The sequence below is a fragment of the Pogona vitticeps genome, chromosome 6 (assembly GCF_051106095.1).
Source record: "Pogona vitticeps strain Pit_001003342236 chromosome 6, PviZW2.1, whole genome shotgun sequence".
Classification (NCBI taxonomy): domain Eukaryota; kingdom Metazoa; phylum Chordata; class Lepidosauria; order Squamata; family Agamidae; genus Pogona; species Pogona vitticeps.
In genome coordinates this window covers 5,750,816-5,773,276 of record NC_135788.1, presented here as the reverse complement: position 1 = coordinate 5,773,276, position 22,461 = coordinate 5,750,816, and positions in this window count along the sequence as shown.

Here is a 22,461-nt window from a genome sequence, read left to right as displayed (position 1 = left end):
TTTCCTTTTTGGAATTCCAAAAGCATTGTAATCTAACAAACAAACAAACAAACAAACAGAAACATTGTCCATTTCATACATCTGAATGGTACAAACATGGCAGGCATCTTGGCGTTCTTTTAACTATCATCTTTGTTACTCTAATGCCAAGAGCGATGTTACAACATTCGTGCAAGGTTTAATATAATGTAAACACACATGCAGATAAAGGTGTGTGCCACTTTGCTTTTTAATTAAAGGTTTCCTGCTTATTTATTTTCATTTATGTCATTTATATGCCACCTTTCTGACTGAACTAAGTGCCTTACTGAACAGTTTAAAACAATAGATGGCTGGAATGCAATCAAGTCACAAACATTAAAACGGAATTAAATCCAGTCCCATGATCACATGCGGAACTCTTAATCCCGCCATTCTAAATAGTGGCAATCGTTTACCTTAAAACAGCGCCAACCAGCACCTCAGCTGCGATCTTATAATGGCAGGCTCTTTAATCGCCCAAAGACTGTTAAAATGAAAAAGTTTTCCCTTGCTTTCAGAAGGAGAGCTGAGAGGGGTAAACCTAGCCTCGCTTGGCAAGGAGTTCCAGAGCCTAGGTGTGGCCATGAGAAAAGACCCTCTGTTTTAGAGTTTGGAAAAACTCCTCGTTTGGATCACAAATCCCAGAATCCCCAGCCAGCATAGCTAGTAGCCAAACGGGCCAGTGATCCTGGCTGTTGTCATTTAAAAAGGAACTTCTACAAGCTTTGCCCAAGAGAAGAACGGCTTCCTGCTCTGTCTGTCAATCATGCAAGCTGAATATTAGGTGTGCGACAGGCGCACGTGGCAAATGCATAACTCACTCGCCCAGCCCTTGAAATTGCTCTGGGGGTCTGAGTGAGACCAAGAGGGATACCCCACTCACTGGAGAGCCATCCCTCCTCAACAGCAGAGATGGGCAGGTGGACCCCAAACCCGAACCTTCGGTGGAGCCTCAGCGGGAGACAGTGATAGAGGAGCTGGGGGAAGATGTACAGAAAGTGATGATAGGAGAAGTTCAGGGAGATGTAATCAGAAAGGAGAGGGTGGAGTTTGAAGCAGGAGTGGGGGAAGTGGAAAGGGGGGAGGGAAGGACAGTGACCGCCTGGATGGGAATGGGTGTGGATACAGGATCCGTGGACTGGATGATGGGAAAGATTGAGAGTGCCAAAGGAGGAAGCAGATTGCAGGAGAAGAGTAGAGATTCCTCCTAAACCCTCTTATTGGGGGGAAATGGAAGCGAGAGAGTGGAGGAGGAGACTAAGGGGGGGGAAACAACGAGCAGAGAGAGAAAGGAGGGAAAGGTTAGAATGGAGAGTGAAAGAAATGAAGAGAAAGAACTACAGGGAGAATCAAGACCCCGATGGACGGATCTTGTGGGATGACCATCTGGACGAGGAGACCCGTGCCCTCACTGGAAGGCGCAACAAGGCAGACACCAAAGGACTGGGTCTCCAATGATCTCCAGGGATCCTGGGACTATAGTTACAAAAACCCGTTCTTGTTCGACAAATGGAAGCCCCTTCCGGACCCGTTGGCAGGAGGAGAAAAGACTCACAATCACGTTCCAGACACTTGTTTATTGTTTAATCCTCCAATAAATCCCACACCTGAAACAACATGGATCTGCTGATTTCTTTGAACTGAATTTAGAGCCCAAAGCTGAACCCTCACAGTGTCATCCCTCTTAAGGACCAGAAACTTGTTAAAACTTGCAAGTTGATTTTTTTTTCCTTGCAAGTTGATTTTTTCCCCCTTTTTCCACTTGATCCTGGATTGTGCCTGATGGGGTGCTTCTTTTCTGTGTATGGGCCGTTAGGTAGAAGCCAGAATGATAACGTCTTCTAAATCTGTCTGAATCTTCTTGTAAGGCCACCTCCTCCGTTCAGTGGAATTTCTGCAGGAGATGTTTTTCAGCCCCGGAGTATTTTATCAAGTCCAAGTTTATTGTATTAGCTAAAAGCTGTCGCAAGAGTATTTTATCATTTCAACCCTAAATAAAGGGGTTACCTTTCAGTCTCCCCCACCATGCAGTTCCCATTTGATTTGAAGGCACTATGCAACAATGTTTTTGCATTGTTGTTTTTTTCTAAAACAAATAAATAAACCACAGTTCAGGAAGCAGAAAATAAAAGCACTCAGCATTTTACCGATCGCTCCCCTCCTGGACCTCCTCCCCGCGTCCCCTTTCAGTGTGTGTCTTTTACAGGCTGCTAGCCAAGCTGAAACATTCAACCTGAAGTCCGACTATTAATGGGGCAGCCGGGCGCTCCCCGAAGCTTGTGCTTCCCCATGTGCGATGCTTTAAGTGCTGCGCTCGGGAAGCGTTCCTGGGGAGAGCCGAGCTTTTCATGCCTCCCCAGTGGACTTCCCGGTTCTTAATAGACCTGTCGAAATTAACAACGGATCCCCCCGCCCCCCGCTCTGAGCTGGGAGTCAGTCGTGGGCAAGTCTGCCACCAGCTTTAGAACTTAATGAACTTTTAAGAACATGCTGGAGGGTGATGTATGTCCTTCCTGCCAGGCGTCGGCATATGTCCCGTGCAATATAATGCTCTGCTTTCCCAAGGGGACACCTCCGCCCTGCTTCCAGCTGCAAGACAATTCTTTCTGGCTTCTACCTCTCTCTCCCTCTCTCTCTCTCTCATATATTACCCTTTCTTTCTTCCCTGCTTTTGTGTTTGCTTTTTTTCTTTCTGGATTTCCTGGGGAAGAAAGAAGGGATCTCCTGCCCGAAGGCCAGGCAGGTGTCTCCAGTTTAAAGAACTCATTGACCCCATTTGTCCATGTAGGGGGAAAAAGAGGACAGACTCCTGAATCTTTATTCCTTGGATGGTGGAGGAAATTTCAGCAAGAGTTGTTGTTTAGTCATTTAATCATGTCTGACTCTTCGTGACCCCATAGGCCAGAGCACATCAGGCCCTCCTGTCTTCCACGGCCTCCCGGAGTTCGGTCAAATTCATCTTGGTCACTTCGGTGATACTGTCCAACCATCCCGTCCTCTGTCATCCCCTTCTCCTCTTGCCTTCACACTTTCCCAACATCAGGGTCTTTGCCAGGGAGATTTCTCTTCTCATGAGATGGCCAAAGGATTGGAGCCTCAGCTTCAGGACCTCTCCTTCCAGTGAGCACTCAGGGTTGATTTCCTTCGGAACGGAGAGTTTTGTTCTCTTTGCAGTCCAGGGGACGCTCAAGAGCCTCCTCCTCCAGCACCACAATTCAAAAGCATCAATTCTTCGGTGGTCAGCCTTCTTTATGATCCAGCTTTCACTTCCATACATCATTACTGGAAAAACCATTGCTTTGACTATGCAGACTTTTGTTCGCATGGTGATGTCTCTGCTTTTTAAGATGCTGTCTTGGTTTATCATCGCTTTCCTCCCAAGAAGCGGGTGTCTCTTAATTTCGTGGCTGCTGTCCCCATCTGTAGTGATCATGGAGCCCAAGAAAGTAAAGTCTGTCACTGCCTCCATATCTTCCCCTTCTATTTGCCAGGAGGTGATGGGGCCAGTGGCCATGATCTTCGTTTGTAGCTTGCATTAAAAATTCCAGCTGAAATGTCCTCTTTTAAGCAACTATTGAAGGTACAGAATGGGTGCACTTTAAAAAAAAGAATCTGATCTCCTTAAGGAGAACATGAGTGCTGATTCATCCTAACTCAAAGACTTCTTGGTTGTAAATGTCTTGAGGTTAGGTTAAGAAAGGCTCTTCAGCTAGCTGAGTGGTTCCCAGCCTGGGGTCCCCAGATGTTCTTGTATTAGAACTATCCATAAATCCTGGCCGGAAGAGCTAGTAGTGAAGGCTTCTGGGAGTTTTAGTCCAAGAACATCTGGGGGGCCCAAGGTTGGGAACCTCTGTGCTAGCTAATCTTAGAGATCTGCCTACCCAATGATCTGCTGGCAGAAGAACCAAAAAAAGAGGATGGAGAAGGGGTGAAGAAAGGGAAGAATGAGACACTCAAAATACAACACCCAATCTAGTCCAGGGGGACAGCATCCACCGTGTTAGCCCAAAGGTAGGGCAACGTGAAAGTACCCCAAAAACACCCTTGAGGAGGGGTTTGGAAATCTTGGCAATTAAGGATTACACCTCAAGGTGGCCAAAAACTAGCACAGCCAATCATTAGATCAGCTGAATCTTAGAAGAACTGGAAACACAAGTCCACAGATCAGCTGTACTGATCTCCACCAGCGACTTCTTCAGCCTGTTCCTATTTCCAAAATCAAGAGAGCGGTCCCAGTGTTATCTGAGAGGGGTAGGTCTTCCTCGGGCTTATAGTTCTTTGGGAGGTGCCTTTATACAACCTAACGGGCTGCAAAACTGTGAGCCCCAGGAAAACCTACCTATCTCGGGCAACTTTGTTGCTTGCGAAAGTAGAAACAGGCCACCAGTAGAAACTGGTGGCAGTAAATGCAGGTGGACTTCTGCTTCTGAGCGGTTCCTCTGAGAATTTTGCCGGGTGCATTCCTGGAGAATTCTGGGAGTTGCAGTCGAAAAATACAAAAGAGCATACCCCCTATTAACTAAGCCAAGTTAAACTAAACGTGCTCTGTCTTCCTATGGGAATGCACCTATATGTGACAGGATCTCACTTCCTGGTGTTTTACAAAGCTTGAACGACAGCTCCCAAGGTCCCCCAGCAAATGTGACCAGTTGTAGCCCAAAAATTGGCTTCCAGCTTCTCTCCCTGGTAGCTCACAAAACACGAACACTTTGGAAGGGTGCAATGGAGGGAGGAAGGGAGGGATGGCTCTTACGTGCCAAACATGACCCTCTTTGGGAGTACAATAAAATCGCTCCGTGGCTCCAGGTAACTCCTTTTGCAGGCTTTCTGAAAAGTTGGCTTAGTGGAGGTGCAATCACTGCAGCCAGATGATGACAAGCGGACAGTTCTCATTAGAGCTTCAGACTTCGACCTCTGTCCTGCTGAAACAGCAGGCCTGGCTAGGATTGCTCGGTGATGGAAAAGAGAAAAGGCAGGGAAGATCCAGCAGAGTTTGGAAAATTACTGTTTAAAAGTAAGTTATTATATAACTGACAACAAAGCCTCATCTCCAGGTTAATTGTTATCATACTATTTCTTCCCCTGTAGCTTTCTTATTACTTTCTAGTTCCTTCTCATGATAAGAAAAGAAAAAGAAAATGACCTCCAGTCTTAAAAGAATCTTTGCAGAAGATACCAGGAAAGTACGTTGGTGCTCTCTAAATAATGTGAAAAATACCGAGTAAACATTATTTACTATGGGTTGATAGGTGCTTGCAAATATTGAATGGAATAAGGCAATACAGCACCAAACCCATCACTTGATGGACACCAACCTCCTAGAAAGTGAGGAGGAATTAAAGAACCTCTTAATGAGAGTGAAAGAGGAAAGCGCAAAAACCGGTCTGAAGCTCAAGACCAAAAAGACTAAGATCATGGCCACTGGTCCCATCACCTCCTGGCAAATAGAAGGGGAAGATATGGAGGCAGTGACAGATTTCACTTTCTTGGGCTCCATGATCACTGCAGATGGTGTCAGCAGCCACGAAATTAAAAGGCGCCTGCTTCTTGGGAGGAAAGCGATGACAAACCTTGACAGCATCTTCAAAAGCAGAAACATCACAGTGTCAACAAAGGTTCGAATAGTCAAAGCTATGGTTTTTCCAGTAGCGATGTATGGAAGTGAGAGCTGGACCATAAAGAAGGCTGACTGCCGATGCTTTTTGAATTGTGGTGCTGGAGGAGACTCTTGAGAGTCCCCTGGACTGCAAGGAGAACAAAACTATCCGTTCTGAAGGAAATCAACCCTGAGTGCTCACTGGAAGGACAGATCCTGAAGCTGAGGCTCTAATATTTTGGCCATCTCATGAGAAGAGAAGACTCCTTGGCAAAGACCCTGATGTTGGGAAAGTGTGAAGGCAAGAAGAGAAAGGGATGACAGAGGATGAGATGGCTGGACAGGGTCACCGAAGCGACCAACATGAATTTGACCCAACTCCGGGAGGCAGTGGAAGACAGGAGGGCCTGGCGTGCTCTGGTCCATGGGGTCATGAAGAGTCGGATATGACTTAAAGACTAAACAACAACAAGCTCCTAGATGCTGGCTAAAATTGAGGAAATGTTTTCTGCACATCTCTCAATCTCTGGATATTAAAGCAGAGGAGGCTAGGCTAAACCGATGCGGAACAAAAACAACACATCTTGCTGAATGGATGAAAGCTGAAGAGTGTCTCCCACCAGACTGGACTATCTGGAAGTCATTTAATAGACTTTGAGGCAAAGTAGGAAGATCAGAGAATAATCAAGTAAAATGGGGCTATTTAGATGCAGGGCAAATCTTCTGTGACTGTGGGGAAATTCAACCCATGCAGCATTTATGTGCCTGCAACTGATGCCCCATCACATGTACAAAAGAAGGTTATACAAATGGCCAAGATAACACTATTAAAACAGCCGGCTCCTGGTCAAAAACCGTCTAATGATCTTAACATTTTAATTTGTTTTTAATTTTATCTATATTTCATATATGGTCAGAATTTTAAATTGTGCAACACTTTGATATGAATAAAGAAAGATTTGTTCCACTTTTAAAAAAAATGCCCCTGACCAGTTGTGAATTGTGTGCAAAGCAAAGGTGTTCCACCCTCGTTGTTCTTAAGCATAAAGCGTTCACAACTATTTCCTGGGACTTGCACAGATGGATCGTTTCCTTCTGTGAAAGCACCAAGTTTAGCATTGGTCCTTGTGGCATTTTTCAGCCATCCACATCATGGAAGGGTTGACCTTCCTTCCTTCGTGTCTTTCCCCTTGTATTTCCATGCTTTATTTAAAAAAAATCTCTGCTGAAAGGATGGTTCATCTTCTTGCAGGGCTTGTTCCAGGGAGGGCGTTTAGCGCTACCGCACTCTGGGTGAGAAATTTATCTCTGTGTCGGAAGCTACCAGTTGGAAGCCTTTAATTAGCTCTTCAGTTAGCTTCAAAATTAACTTTGAAAAAAAAAGTTCCAGAGGCAAAGTTCCAGCAAGAAAGTGCATTTAATTTATTTTCCTAGGGCCTCAGAGAGAAGACAATTTCAAATACATTGCATTTTCAGTACATCGTAGATGTGAATTCCATTGAGCCCCAGTTTCATCCATGAGGGACTCTGACCAAATGTGACCAAGCAGAGTGTAATTCTTGTTCCCTTTGGATAAGCCGGTTGCAACTATTTAATATTTGTTTGCAACATTTACAACCTGCTTTCCCTCCTTTAAGATCAAAATGGTATACAAGCGTTCTTGAATTCCCTGTTTTATCCTTGTGGCTGTGCCAGGTAAGTTAGATTAAAACTCCATCCGAAAGAAGATAAGTGGATTCTAATGGGTGAAATCCTGTTGCTTAGGGTATCAAACCACACTTGAGTAGACCCATTGAACCAGTGGGGGTTTGGGGAATCAAAACCTCCATAAATTCCATGGATTCAAAGAGACCTACTTTCGTTATGACCTTCCTTTGCTACGGTAAAATGCAACTAGAATCAGCTCATTTGAATCCATGGAAGTTAGGGAGCCGTTGACTCATCAAATCCCCAGTGATTCAATGGGGCTACTCTAGTTCAACTCACTACACTAAGTAACAGGGTTTTAGCCAGTGAGTTTCAGTGGTGATCTCAATGCAACCCTTCACACAACACTCCGATCACTACATGATGTTGCTTTGCGCACGTAACATGTTTCTTCCAGGGTCTAGGGAAACAGGGTGTAAACTTCTTATCTTTTCTTTAGGAGTTTTTAACGGTGCGAAAAGTGCCACAAGCAAATTAGCTACACTAATTTCTGACCTTGCATTATGTTGGCAGGTGCAATTAAAAGGATTTTGGCCACTGTGTCAGCCTGTCTTGACCCTATGTTTCTATAGATATTGGGGAACTATAGATTATATTAAAGGCAACATGGGTAAAGTGAGCCTGGAGGCAGGATTTGAATGGTGGACTTTTGAATGTTAACTCGCTTCTCTTTGTTCTGCAGTATTTGAAATTCAAAGCTGTACTTTTACTTATTTAATGATTTTCTTCATAACAACCCTGTGAGGTTGACCGGTCTGATGGAAAATTACATAGCCGAGGGCAGACGTCAGGGCTGAACCAGGATTTCCTCCCTGGCTATCATCTGATCAGGACCAGCCAAAGTGGGATGGAAGTATGCAGGCTTTTGAGTTCTCCAGGACCGTTCATCCCTCTCAGTGGGACAATAGCAAGGAAAGGACACAGGAAACAGGACCGCATAATGACGTTCACAAATCCTAAAGTCGTCATGAGTTAAACACAGTGGCGAGGTGGGAAATGCAGCCTGAATGGGTTGGCACGCTCGCATGACGTTATCCCCAGCATGGCATTCAGGATGGAGAGCTCCACGGGCGTCATAAAATGCCAGTTCATAAATGCTTCTTATAAAATGAGATGCTCCTGCTGTGTTAAATTTTAGGAAGGATCCAGTAAAACCTGATTGATTCATTCGTCAGCGAATACCCAGACAACCCTGTGGAAAAACATCAGGGACCTTAGAACTATGAAGCGTTGCTATTGATTCATTCCCTTGTCCTCTTCGGTACTGGCCCCATAAACCCCCAGGAACAAGGGGTCTTTCAGGGGGAGTTAATGGTGGGTGAATAGATACAAGCCATGGAAACCCACGGCTTTTAAAAAAATGCCATATTGGGAGCCCGTATTAGACAACACAGAAATTCTTAGTTGGATTTAGGCAGAACCCACAAAGCATTAACCTAATAAACAGGCTTTTTTATGAATTAAGGGACAGAATAAAATTGGGGCAAGGGGACTCCAAGACAGGCTGTTGTCTATGAAGGTTTGTGCCAAATAAAACATTTAAGGTACTGCAAAGCTCTGACGATGCCATCAGAGGGTCCTGTAAGAAGCTAGGAATACGGAAGAATCTTTGCTACCCACAGAGAGACGCTCTTCTCCCAGCAGAAATGGCCTTGCTACAGCTGAAACTCTTTCTGCAGGCAGGTCTTTGAGGGATCTGCTTCAAAAATGCTCTTCTGGCTATCGTCTGTCATCAGAAGAACCAGAAGGGCAGAAAAGGGAGGGGTTAAGGACAGAACTGAGATGTCTTCCATTTTAACTCCATCCCAGTTGACAGAGCCTGAAGAATTTTGCAGGCGCACAGATAGGCCAGATCGATAGGAGTGCTAATTAATTTCCATCTTACCTAGGACAAGGATTTGAATACAAATTCAACTGGGCTAACATCAGCTCAACAGAGTCTTGGTCACCTTAGGGCACGGTCATGCTGGCAACCTGAATCAATTCCTGTTCCAAATTTTTAAAGTCACATGGTGTATAAACCAGCAGCTTAAATTAATTAGATTTATTTCTGGTAATTCAAACCGGTTTTGCCGGTTATGCTGATGAAACCAACTCATTTTCTTTCTGGTTTAGGAGCATGCTGTTCATTCCCTTTTTGACTCTTTTTTTTTTAAAGCACCAAATGATACATCTCTAAATCAATGGCTGAATTCATCTGAGAATTTATTCAGAATGTATTGATTAAGATGCAGTCAAGAACAACAACAGTTTGTGGTCACAGCACGCAAAGCGACGCATCGCTAAATATTGCTATAAGAAATTACCGTAAAAAAAAAAATAAGGAGATTTAAAAAAATGTGGCGCCAACACCACCCAAATTTGAGCAGGGGCACAAAACTTTACAGCGCCATTCGCAACAACCAAACCGATTTAAATTAAATTGATTTAGGAACAAGATATTTTAAAAAGTCCCTGGCATCCGATTAAAAACACAAACTCACTTTGAAGCCCAAATAAATCGATTCCACTTGTGCATTGAGTTGCCAGCAATTTATAAATGGATTATAATTATGCTTAAATGGATTTACCAGTGGTTCTTGTTGCCAGTGGAACCACGCCCTCAGCCAATTAGCACTACATTCTTAAGGTACTACAGTTTGCTCCTCGGACTGACAGTGGCAGGAAGCACCTAATTAAAGAGAAACATCCTGTTGAGTGGAGAGCAGCTGAGCTACTTTTACTGTTTAGCCAACATCTTGCACAGAGGTAGGAGGTCTGATGTCATGCAGCCCTACTGATGTTCCAAAAACATCTGGAAAGCACCAGTTTGCCTTCCTTGGACTGGTGAAGGGATAAGGGCGAGTTTAAGTGGAGTCAAGAAGAGGTCAGAGATGGAGAGCGAGGGAAGGGCACCACTGGCATTTGCCAGCTGGGGTAACTGGGGCACAGAAGGATGAAACCCTCATGACCCATTTCTAAAGCCAGCTGGGAGGAGGGCTGTGGAACCCCTGCTCGTAATAACCAACGATGATTGACAAAAGCCCACAAAAAATGAGCCGGGCCGAACCTATCATTAGGCAGATTGAGGAAGCGGCTTTAGGCAGCAAAATGTGAGTATCAGAAAAGAGTGGGAAAGCGATAATTTTTAAAAAAAATATTGTTGCAATGGCAATTTTATTGCTCTGGGGAGAAATAGTTGTGTGATGTATCAGAACAAGATAAATGGATGGCTTTGGGCACAGCACATGCCTCCTTCAGACTGCAAAATGTCCCGGGTCCTCCCTGAAACCAGTCCTTGTGATCCAGGCACGGTGATTTGTAAAAGGACCACTCTTCTGCTGATAAAAAGTGATTAAGGTCTCCCTAAGTGGCTCTAAATCTCCTCTTTGGAAATTGCCTTATGCAATCTAATTAGCTAATTCAATTAAATGATGGGGAGATATTAATTAGTCCATTTTGCTTGGGAATTAATTATCAAATGAAAGAGAAGATAAGGATAGCGGAGTAAAAAAAAACTCTCCCCCCCCTTCCTCTAATGTGCACGCACACACAGAATTTATTAAGCTCATCATCATTTCCGAATTTACACTTTCAAGCGGCCATCTGCTTTAGCCGCGGAAGAAGCCCACTAGCATTCCAGAGCTAGCCAGGGCCATCATCCCATCATTCAAACGCCCACTGATTTTATTCACTTCACCATGTGCCACAGAGTATGGAAAGTGACGTTCCCACTGCCAGTAGATTCAGGAGCCGCATCGCGATGGCAAAATGGCATCGCTCGGGGACCGAACTTCGAACCTCTTTTGGCCATGAAACTCACAGGACATCTGAGACCACCGGTCCTTGTTTCTCGGGGTTGGGATGATAAAACGGGGAGAGGCGGCTGGAAAGCCTTAGCGTAGATGCACGACTTATCCTACCTCACCAGGAGACCTTTGGAAAGTTCACATTTTGAGACTACGACTCCCAGAATCCGCCATCCAGCCAACCTTTAGGAATTAAGTCATTACAATATTATTTCAACTTATATTCTGCCTTTTCGCAGACAGAGAGACAGAGAGCTAGCATGAATAAAATACAAAATTAAAAATACACTTTTTGAATCTAACCGAGAATAAAGACCAATTGATAAAAAAGTGTGATTAAAACTGCAGCAGAAATTTATTGGCTTATTTCCAATCGAGTCATAAATGGGTGCATTCTTGCCTTGAGTCTCAAACACACCGGGCAGAAGTGGACGTCATGTTATCTTTTCTCCATCTTCTTTCCTAACCCATGCCAACCCATTCATTTCTTGCACCGGCTCATGAGACTTCCCCAGGATTTGCACGATTCTTCCAAACTCGTTTCTGCCTTAGGGGCTAGAAACTTGATATAGAAAAGAAAAGAATGGCAGGTTATTGAGTATGGCAGATCTTAAGGCTCAAAATAGCTTTGGGATGTGCCTGTGGGATTTGAGGAAACAGGCAACCTTGTGCCTGCGTCCAAAGTAAGAGATGCCTTGGCGTCAGGCCTTGGTATGATCAGCCTGGCATCCTCGTCCATGTCATATTCTCAAGATTTAAAATACGCACCATATAGAAACAGACTCTGATGTGGATTGTGGAAGAGCGGCGCAGATCCTCTTTCCTCACCCAGTTCCTAATAATCAATTTCCCGGCCAAAATGCTTCCTTTTCGTGGCTGTATTTTCTTTTCAGCCGAAAGAGCTGTTCGTTCCAGCTGTCCTTGCCAGACTCTCTCCCTCTGCATAATGTGACAGAATGTCAAGCCCTCGGCAAGCTGTCCAGGATCAACATGTATTCCGGTTACTCTGGCGCTACACGGAGCACAGCCAGTCCATTTCGCCCTCTGTGGTGCAGAATTCTTAGCAAGGATTCCTTGCACAAGGAAAATAAAAAAAAATGTTTCTGTGTGCAGGCAATGTGCAAGACAGAAAAAGGGGCTCGGCGCCAGTGGCGGAACGGCTCCATTCTCTGTCAAAAGTCATTGCAAAAGAATCGCCCGAGCTAGCAAAAGTTTGGAAAAAAAGACCAAGTCTGGCACAACGACATGCATGCTCACAACTGATCAGTGGCATCACCTGGATACACAAGCACAAAATAAATACAGCCAAAAAAAGTTTTTTTCCTGGTTTCGGGAATGCTTTTTAAAAAATGCTTGTCATGTGAAGTACATGCAGCGTTCTTTTTCCTGAAGTTTGGTCCTTCCTTGGAGTAACTAGACCCACCCATACTCAGTTTAGTATTGTGAATAAGTGACATGCATTACAACTCAGGAGGCATGGGTTCGAATCCCCACTCGACCATGGAAACTCATTGGGAGATGTGAGAGTGGAAAAGCCACTCCTTAAATATCTCACTTACCTTAAAAGCCCTGTTAGGGTCGCTGTCAGTCAGTTCCAACTTGATGGCGCAGAACGACAACAGTAAATATAGGCAGATTAATAATATGTACTGTGCATTGAAAACCAATCCATGTATCTTGGCTTTTAAGAGGACACATTCTTATTTAATTCACCCTTTTAAGAACCCAGCTTTTTAAAAATGTCACTCGGCACCAGGCTTTGGGGAGCTGGTGTGGGATGGAATGTTGTGCATTTCCGCGATCGGTAGTTGTGCATTTTGGTAAAATGTACAGAACTGAAAATACAATAAATGTACCCTTGCCCTAAGGCTAGTAGCCATTATATGTCTTGCTGTCCCACACCAGACGCTTGAAACCGTCCTGAGTCCTGATTCGCCCGTCTTCGTCCGCAGTTCAATTTGTTGTAAGTTTGATCTTTAGCACTTCTGTGACTGATCCTTTTTTAAAACAAGATAATATTTTTCAAAGGGTGGCGAGAGAGATGGTAGGGATTATTACCACCACTGTAAAGTGGAGGAAGCAAAGGGGAAGGAGGAGGAGAAAATAGAATCGGAAATAAATACTACTATTTAGTTCTCGGTGATGTTCAGAAGACCCAGGAATAGAACAAGTTCTTGGGAGGATTTCCCGTGACATAGAAATAGGAATAAATAGAATTAATTCTCTGTAGGGCCTACAGTGCTAGATGGGTATGGGTTTCCAGGGCAGTCCTTCTCCTCTTGACAGGAGCTGTTGATTCACACAGGCACCCATCTTGACTCCCTCGTAGGTGGAAGTTGAAAGGAACATCTCCATGCTGACTCAGAGACCTCAGGACGCTGGGCTAGTTCTGGATGAGTCATTCCCCCATTGATGAGTAATGTGTAACATCTGTGGTGCATATTTATGGCACTTTTCCGCATCAGGCTGGATAACAGGGGGAGGAAAAGGCCCTTGTTTGTTGGGTGTAACTACGGACCCGGGGAAACCGTCGTCAGGCACTGAGAAAGCCAGGAAAGAGCGGAAGAAGCTTCATCGGCCTCTCTTTACTCTCCCACATCATTCCTCCACCTTCTCACTTCCGTGGAAAAAAGATGCATGGGGAAAATATGCCATGTTTACCCCCTTCCTTCACTGCCCCATCAAGAACTCTGTGAAGCTTAAGGAAAGATGAAAGATGACGTTTTGTGGATCAGGTCGTTGCCTGTTTGCATTTGGAAGTCTTTGGTGTTGGTGGCGGCAGTTCTGGATGATTTGCAAAGGCAGACAATATTGCAAGGTTACAAGGTGGAGTGGCTGTAAATGGCTTTAAGGTTGGGGTGGCCCATGGCCAAGCTGACCGGCAGCTTTGGGTGCTTTAGGCTGCCGTGCGGACCCACAGAATCCGAAATCCAGCCCCATGAAAAAAGGCACAATGTTCTCCAAAAAGGATCCTTAAAGTCTTAAATTCTCTGCTGTAACCACATCCACTTTTTGTTTCACCGGACGTGGCTGAAATGTACTCCCTTTTTTCTTTCGTTTCCTTTCATGATTTCTTCGCCTTCGTTCATTCGCTTCCGCACTTCTTCGCCGATTGCCCCCTCGGCCCGAGATCTGGACGAGGGCTGCAATAAAAACCGGGGCATAAAAGGACTGCGGTGAAGCACATGGGAGCAAATCATTGCACTAACAACTGGAGTCTAGAAACCGTTTCAAAATTTGGGGCAGGGTGGTAGTGGAAATGCCCCCGAAGGGCACTCTGACCCACAGTAAGCTTCCTGGGCTCCTTTCCTTCCCAAAGCTGGTTCAGCAGCCAGGCAGAAGCTTCGTACAAAGGGAACAAGGCGGGGAGAGGGAATCAGGTTTCTCCTGGCTCTTTCCCTCACATGTCAGAGCAATGCGCTTACTGCACCGCCGGAGGCAGAAGCACATGGGGGCATCGGCGGCAGCTTTGCAGGCAGCCGGAGCCTCCCTCTGATTAGCCGTGCCAGCCTGCTGCACCCAGCCAATGGCAGCCCCCCCCGCCACCACAGAGGCCGGCAGACACGCCAGCCTTTCCCCGTGCGAAAGCTGAAGCTGCAGTGTGTGTGTGTGTGTGTGTGTGTGTGTGTGTGTAAGGCACGGGAAGCCAAGCCAGGCCTCTCCACGTGACCTCCCCGGTCGCCTGTTTCTGCTGCAGGGCAGGATTAAAAAAAAAAAAGCTCCAGTGAGACTGGGCACAGGTTAGGGTGGAGCAGAAGGGAGTCCAGACTGCACATTGCACATGGCACATTCCCAGCCGGCGGCCCTTTCTGCAAGCAGGAGCCCAGCCGGCCAGCCGGCCAGCTTCCAATCCTCCCTAGACAGATGCTTCTGCTCCTCGTGGGCAACTGGGCGGCCAGCGGAAGGGGTCAAGCCGGCCGCTGGGGCCGCTGCCAGGCTCAGCCCGAGCGCTCCAGGTTTTGCTGCTCCGCCAAGGCCAGCCCGTCTTCTGGTACCAGTCAGATTTCCAGAGGAACTGCATCATGTCAGGTTAAGGGCCCCCGATTAAGAAGGAACCCCAAGAGTAGACAATGATGTTGACCTCTGGATAGCTCAGGGCTCCTTCAACTGCGGAGCCAGAGGTTGTGGGTTCGATTCCCCCACCGGGCCTCCTTGACTGGGACTGGACTCTGAGATCTATATAAGGTCCCTTCCCACACGACAGCCAAAGATGATTATTTGTATTCTAAATGCTGTGTGGTCTGACTCATGCCCTGGTGGGGCTAATTTTCTGGATCTTCTTGACTCATGGGGCCGGGGTTAATATCAGGAAAGCCTTTGAGAGAAATGTTTAAAAAAGCTATCTTGTTCCCAAAGCAAAATCACGTTGTAATCCCGTGATTAGGTGACCCTAAAGGCATTACAATTTGGGCAAGGATAGCAGAGAATCAATCTTTATTACTCTTCATTTTATTGTTTTTCTTCTTTGCTTCCCCTCACCCGCCTGCTTCTTGCCACCTCGCCCCAGACAAAGAGACCTGTGATACTAAAAAGGCTTGCGCCATACGGTGCACAGCAGAATTTCAGCTGAAAGCACCTAGGATGACGCAGAAGCTTTTCTAAGTCCCTCGCATAGGTCAGTGACTTAAGCCTAGGCTGACCAGAGCATCCTCGAGTTCCATGGTGGTCTCCCATCCAGCTCCTAACCAGGCTGGATCCTGCTTAGCTTCTGAAATCAAATGAGATTTCTTGTATTGAAGGTGATATGATGAAGGGGTAGGGCCTCTGAGGACCCATAGACCGAATGTTGTGTTCTTTGCTCCTTCCTAACCTCCTAATCCAACAAGGGACGGGGTGGCGCTGGGGGTTAAACCGCAGAAGCCTCTGGGCTGCAAGGTCGGAAGACCAGCAGTCGTAAGATCGAATCCACGCGACGGAGTGAGCTTCCGTCCCTTGTCCCAGCTCCTGCCAACCAAGCCGTTCGAAAGCATGTAAAAATGCAAGGAGATAAATAGGTACCACCTCGGTGGAAAGGTAACGGCGCTCCGTGTCTAGTCGCACTGGCCACGTGACCATGGAAACTGTCTTCGGGCAAACGCTGGCTCTACGGCTTGGAAACGGGGATGAGCACCTCAACTTAGAGTTGGACACGACTGGACTAAATGTCAAGGGGAACCTTTACCTTTACCTTAACGTCCTAATCTGAGCCCAGAATCACTCCACCCGTTCCCACTCATTTACGCCTACTTCCTGCTGCTCCCCTCCCCCTCCCCATTCATTTACAACTGCTTTAACAAGGTTCAGAAAGTGAATTATCCACGTCTCATTTCCAAGAAATCCTGTGTTTACGAGCAGCTTTGGCTGTCCCCATATGGCCAGAACGGGTTGGTTTTTGGGAACAGTCCCAGCAATATAAGAACAAAACAAATGTACTGTACAGTATTAACTTCCAAAAGCTGGTGGCTTCCAGGACCTCGTTGTTCCAGCACCCCCTGCTGCGGGTTCTGTGAATTGCAACCAGCCTGGACCAAGCTGGAGGTCTTCCAAAACAGTTTTAGACATATTCAACTTAGTTGGGAGTCAACACTATTGACTCCACTGTATACTGGATAGCTCGGCAAGTTGGATACCTGGCTGAGGAGCTGGAAGTCATGGGTTCGGTTCCCCGTTGTGCACTGCGTACCCAAGCTGGCTATTCTCCCAGGAGGCTAAAGTGGGGAATTGAACTCCCAGCCTCTGTAACCAGACAGCTAAACCACAGAGCAATCCAGCCAGCTGCTTTCCCTATAGCCAGAATCATCTAAGAGTTGCTGTAACATCTCTGGACTCTGTCGTGACCGTTTTACTGAGGATTTTGGAAGCAACAGGATTTCTATAAACTCCCATGGAGGGGTTATCGTCCCCAAAGTAGAAGCCCCTCCAAGCTCTGCATTAGGCAAGGTGTAGCCGGTAGCTCACATGCCCCCTCCCCGGGGTCCCAAAACAGCACCCAGCACCCTGGGGTCCTCCAGCCCTTCCCTCACCACTCCACCACCCCCCAGCAAAAAAGGGGCCAGAATCCTACCACCTACACCTTCCAGCCTTAAGTCCAATGGTGTAAATCTCAATAGCAAATTATCATTCATTGAAAAGTTACCTTTTATATTTCTTGTCACACGGCTGTCATGTGACTTGGCATGGGAAATTCTCATCCAATTTGCTGCAGACATATAAGCCCAAATTGGGCTTATGCTGATGTAAATATTCAATTGAATGTTGACCAACTTAATTTTAAAAAGGCTTTTAAAAAACACCAGTATATCAGTGTCTATATCAGTGGTTCTCAGTCTTGGGTAAACCAGGTGTTTTTGAACTGCAACTCCCAGAAACCCCGGCCAGCACAGCTGAGGGTGAAGGATTCTGGGAATTGCAGTCCAAGAACCCCTGGGTGACCCAAGGATTTTTTAAAAGCCATTTTTGGGTTTTGGCAAAACCAGGATTTATCGAACAGTACCTATTTTCTGGTATTTGCTAGCAATCAATCACATTATTTTCTTTTGGGGAATGCATTGTTAACATTTTGCTGATTTCACACAGGCAGCGATAACCTTGCATTGGTTTCTGGTGGCTGAGTTTCTGGGGTCTACCTTGTTTTGCAGCGATAGATTTACTCAGCAGCGACAGGAAAAGAGGGGCAAATCTGTCCATTCCAATCATCTCCCATGTGCAAATATTTTAAATCTGAGGTTCTGTCCATGTGGAATATAAAGAAATTGGCCAGTGTTGGTAAATCCTTCAAAATAAATTTTAAAAGGTTTTTTTTTTTTTCCCATCATCCCTCATCATGAGCTGTGCTGGCTATCTCCGGTGGGAGTTGTAGTTTTAAAAAAAGCCACTCCAAAGCAAAACCCAGAGGATCACAAGTTTGTTTGTTTGTTTGTTTGTTTGTTTATTGTTTCGACTTATTGCATGCACCATCATCCCACAGTGCTTGGAGCAGAACCAATTGTGGTCCCTTCCCCCAGCTAACTCGGTCCTCGTTTTATTGACCTCGGAAGGCTGGAAGGCTGAGTCAATCTTAAACCAGCTACCTGTATCTATTGGGACTGAACCCTGCTCATGAGCAGAGGCTTGACTGCAGTACTGCAGATTAGCCACTGAAAGTCATAGACCAGAATCCTATTGGTATTTTACACTGGAATTATTGAACTTGCATAAATTGTGACAGCAAACTGCAGTTAATTAATAGGTGTTGATTGCTTGTGGTTGTATATGATCATGCATTGTGCAATTTGCAGCCATGGATAACACAATTTCACATACTCTGGAGTAAAATCCTAGCAGCGTTTCTAACAAGAACTGTCTCTCCAGCTTCGTGTGAGCAGAATTTCTAGAGAATGTTTTTTTATGGATCCATTCCTTTAAACATTTATAGCCTGCCCTATATCACAAGATCTCAGGGCGGGCTACAGAGCCATATAAAACAATTTAACGTTGCCACTCCCACTATGCAGGGCTCCTCTGTCTCTGAAGAGCCATTCCGACATCTTTAATTAAACAGGTACAACTTCCTACAATTACTGTTTCTCCTTGCTGAGGGAAAACGGTAGTTGTGGGATTTCTCTCTGCCATTCTGGATCCAGGAGTCCTAAACTCTTATAAGATGGCTCTCTTTCCTTCTGCTTTCATTTCAAACAGATCTTCATTGTTTTGTATTCTCAAAGGCTTTCTCGGCCAGGATCTGATGGTTGTTGTGGGTCTTTCGGGCTCTTTGGCCGTGTTCTGAAGGTTGTTCTTCCTAACATTTAGCCAGTCTCTGTTGGCCGGCATCTTGAGAGGACAGGAATCAGAACTCTGTGCTCTGGTGCAATTTGTTTGGATAGCTGAGTATTTATAGCTGTGGGACCAGCTTTTGTTCTTTTCAGGAGATGGGTGAGTATGGTGATCAGTGGGGTTTTCTTTTCTTTTCTTTTTTTTGGTGAGTGTATTGTTGTGATAAGAGGGAGAGATTATCTGTCACTGTGATTGATGGGTGTCACTGGACACAAAAGACCAGCTAACGACACCCATGGTGGTAACATCTGGACACAAACCTTCTGGATTCACAGTCCCTGCAAATCGGTCACCAGCCTCCTTGGCTATTGAGCTCCTTTTTAATACTGTGATTTATTGTGGCTATTATCTGGGTTGGTTTTAAACTTTAAATTGTAAGCCACTTTGGGTTCCAGAAAGAAAAAAGAGAGATACATGAATTGCATAACTACTTCCTGGTAAATGTTCCCTAATTGTTTAGCTTGCACAAGGGCCCGTGTGTGAGCGCAGTGACTGAAGATGATTCTGCTCATGAGGATTTGAAACGAGCACCTGCTTGAAATAACAGCCTGAAACATTTCTTTGGCTGCATGCAGTACATTGGACTGCTCCACGGTGAGAGTTTATCAGGAAACTCAAACTTCAGTGATATTAATGCCAGTGAGAAGGTCGAGAACTTTTGAATTTCACTGATGTTTGCCCTCAAATTTTAAGAAAAGGGAGCATTCACACATGCTGGGAAAAGCATCGTTATGCCAGATTCTGCACAAAGCAGTTGAGCCCTAATTCTCAGAGCCACAATCTTTTAGATGTACAAAAGGAAATTTGGGGGACTACCTGGGGGGGGGTCTTAGGTTTTAGAATTGTGTTTACTTAGTAGTCACTTTGCTAGCAAGTAGCTCTGTGAATTTGCATGCCTATGGACAGACACGGAAATCAGCAATCTCCATGATCAAGTGGGAACACCCCTTTCGATCCCAGTTCCTGGGAAGCAACAGGGAGGGAGGGCTACCATCTTTGCGCCTTGATGTGGGCTTCCCGGAGGCAGATGCTCAGGATTTCGATTCTGAGAGCTGCGGTACAGAAGCGTAACTGTTTCAAACTCTGTTTAGAAGCAGACTCGCAGTGTACTTGAGGGGCGCATTCATACTGTGGAAGATGCACCTTGGGAAGGAACTAGTGGTGAAGTTTCTGAAGCAAAGAGAATCATGCATAGCGCTTATTGGCTAGCAGCAGTGACATCACTGTAATTTCTCAGAGCACCTTGACACCTTTTAACAACTGGGCGTGCTTCAAGAACCGGCCTCCGAAGCGAACATTTCACTGAATAAATATTGATGGTTTTAAAAAGACTTGCTTAAAACTGAGGGAGGAGGGGAGGGGAAAGAGTACTGTTTTTTATTATTATTGGATGATGGGTATGTTGTTCTTTAGCAAAGCCGTGGTAACTAAAACACGGCTCTGACCTCCATGGGAGGTGGAAAAATGTACACAGTGGCTGCACTTAATTACATGCATTCTCTCGAGACATCCTTGTTGATCTCTCGGCAACCTTGGTCTAGAATATGTCCTGGGCTCGACGTGTTCCTTTCTGGTTGGATCAAAATACCTGGGATCATTTGCAGGGCGAAGGATGGGAACAATACTTCTTAAAGGAGGAGAGAGACCCGACCAGGGTTATCTTCAGGCAGAAGAAGCACAGCGTGTTCTGTCAATGCCAGAATCTTTCGGCTCTCCGCCCGGAGATGTTCTGGAGTCAGCTGCTCCTAGCAACCAGTCCCCAGTAGCACATTTCTTCCCCACACCCCCCCCCCAAAATGTATCACTATGTATGTGGTGATGTCACAGTCGCCACGGCAACTATCAGCTGCAGAAACTATTAAAATTTTTGGCTGCTAAGGAACGGAGCAAGCCCAGACGGAAATATTACTCGGAGACAGAGAGAGGGTGGCGGGGAGGGGGGAGAGAACTTGTTATGCGGCTCACATCCATGCGCCGGGAGGTGGCACGCCGCAGTGCTTTTCAATGATGTGTGGGCCATTCTTCGAGGAGCGCATGTGGTGGGGAGTTGTCTCTCTCTCTCTTTCTCACTCTCTCCTGAAATGCCTTGGTGGCTAATCCAGGGTAACCCTATCCCTCACAAGGCCTTAGCTTCCAGAAAATTAATAATTGCATAAATTAATTAACCTTTGCTGCCTCTTATTTTGCTACAGGTTTGGAGAAAAGAGGAAGTGCATATTATCTGCAGATAACTTTTTTGTGGTGGTGGAGAGATCGGAGCCTCTCACTTCAGGAACTTTTGATCGCATCCGAGTAAAGAAAGTTAAAAAGTAATGGCTGGTCAGTTCTCCACAGAGAGGATAACTCCCAGAATCCCCCATGCTGGCCGAGGGAAATCTGGGTATTGCAGTGTGGAAAAAGTAATGTTTCCAAATTCTGGTTTCACCGAGGGTGGGTTGCTTCCCACATACACACACTGAAAAGGGAACTTATCTGGATCCTTTGTCGCTGTTCAATTCCTTCCCACTGTGAACAGCAAAAAAAGAGAGATTCGCAGAGTTGGGGAAAGTAACTTTGTTCAGACCACAGCACCAAGCTAGCTAGCTTCAGTGTTGGCCCTACAATTTCTGGAGGAAAGGAGGGTGGGCGGTTATTTACCTTACCAAGGTCTCACTAGTGCTGAAAGTGAACACGTACACATAGACACAGGCGTACAGAGTACTGAGTACAGCTAAAAATTCGCTTCTGTTTCCACTTTTGTGGCTTTTGAGTTTAAGGGGCTTTGGGAGGCTGAAATCCCATTGCACAGCTCTGTGTGCACAACAGGGAAAAACATTAGCATCAGCGGCAAGTTGCTGCTGATTAAAGGCAGTTTTGGGGTCTAGGGGACACATGCCCCATGCTACAGAGTTGTGTGCACCCTGGAATTGCCGAAGGAAACCTTGAAATAGCAGCAATGAGCCCCTGCTGACGACATCGTCATTGTTGCGCATGAGGAGCTGCACAACAGAAATTCATTTCTTTTGCTCATAGGGTTTGCATCGCTGTTTTCGGCGCTCTCTTCCCTTCCACTTCTGGAGACTTTCACGAGCAGAAAAAAAGATTGTTTCCAAATATTTTATGAGTAGGAGGGCATCTGCAAAAGTAACCTTTGAGCACCCCACACCTGGCCCACCCTTGATGTATGAGTTTGAGTGCTGGAAAGGGCAGGTTCAAGGTCTCAATGAGCCATCAAACTCATAGGGTGATCTTAAGACAGCCCTCCTCTTTCAGCCTGACCTACCTCAGGTTTGTTATCTGCACAAACTAGAGAAGAGAAAAGCCATGGACACCATCTTGAGCTCAGTGGAGAAATGGCAGAATTTACATGTAGATAATAAATAATATTATTTAAAAGAATAGAAGGGGAAGATATGGAGGCAATGACAGATTTTACTTTCTTGGGCTCCATGATCACTGCAGATGGGGACAGCAACCACGAAATTAAATGACGCCTGCTTCTTGGGAGGAAAGTGATAACAAACTTAGACAGCATCTTAAAAAGCAGAGACATCGCCTTGCCAACAAAAGTCCACATAG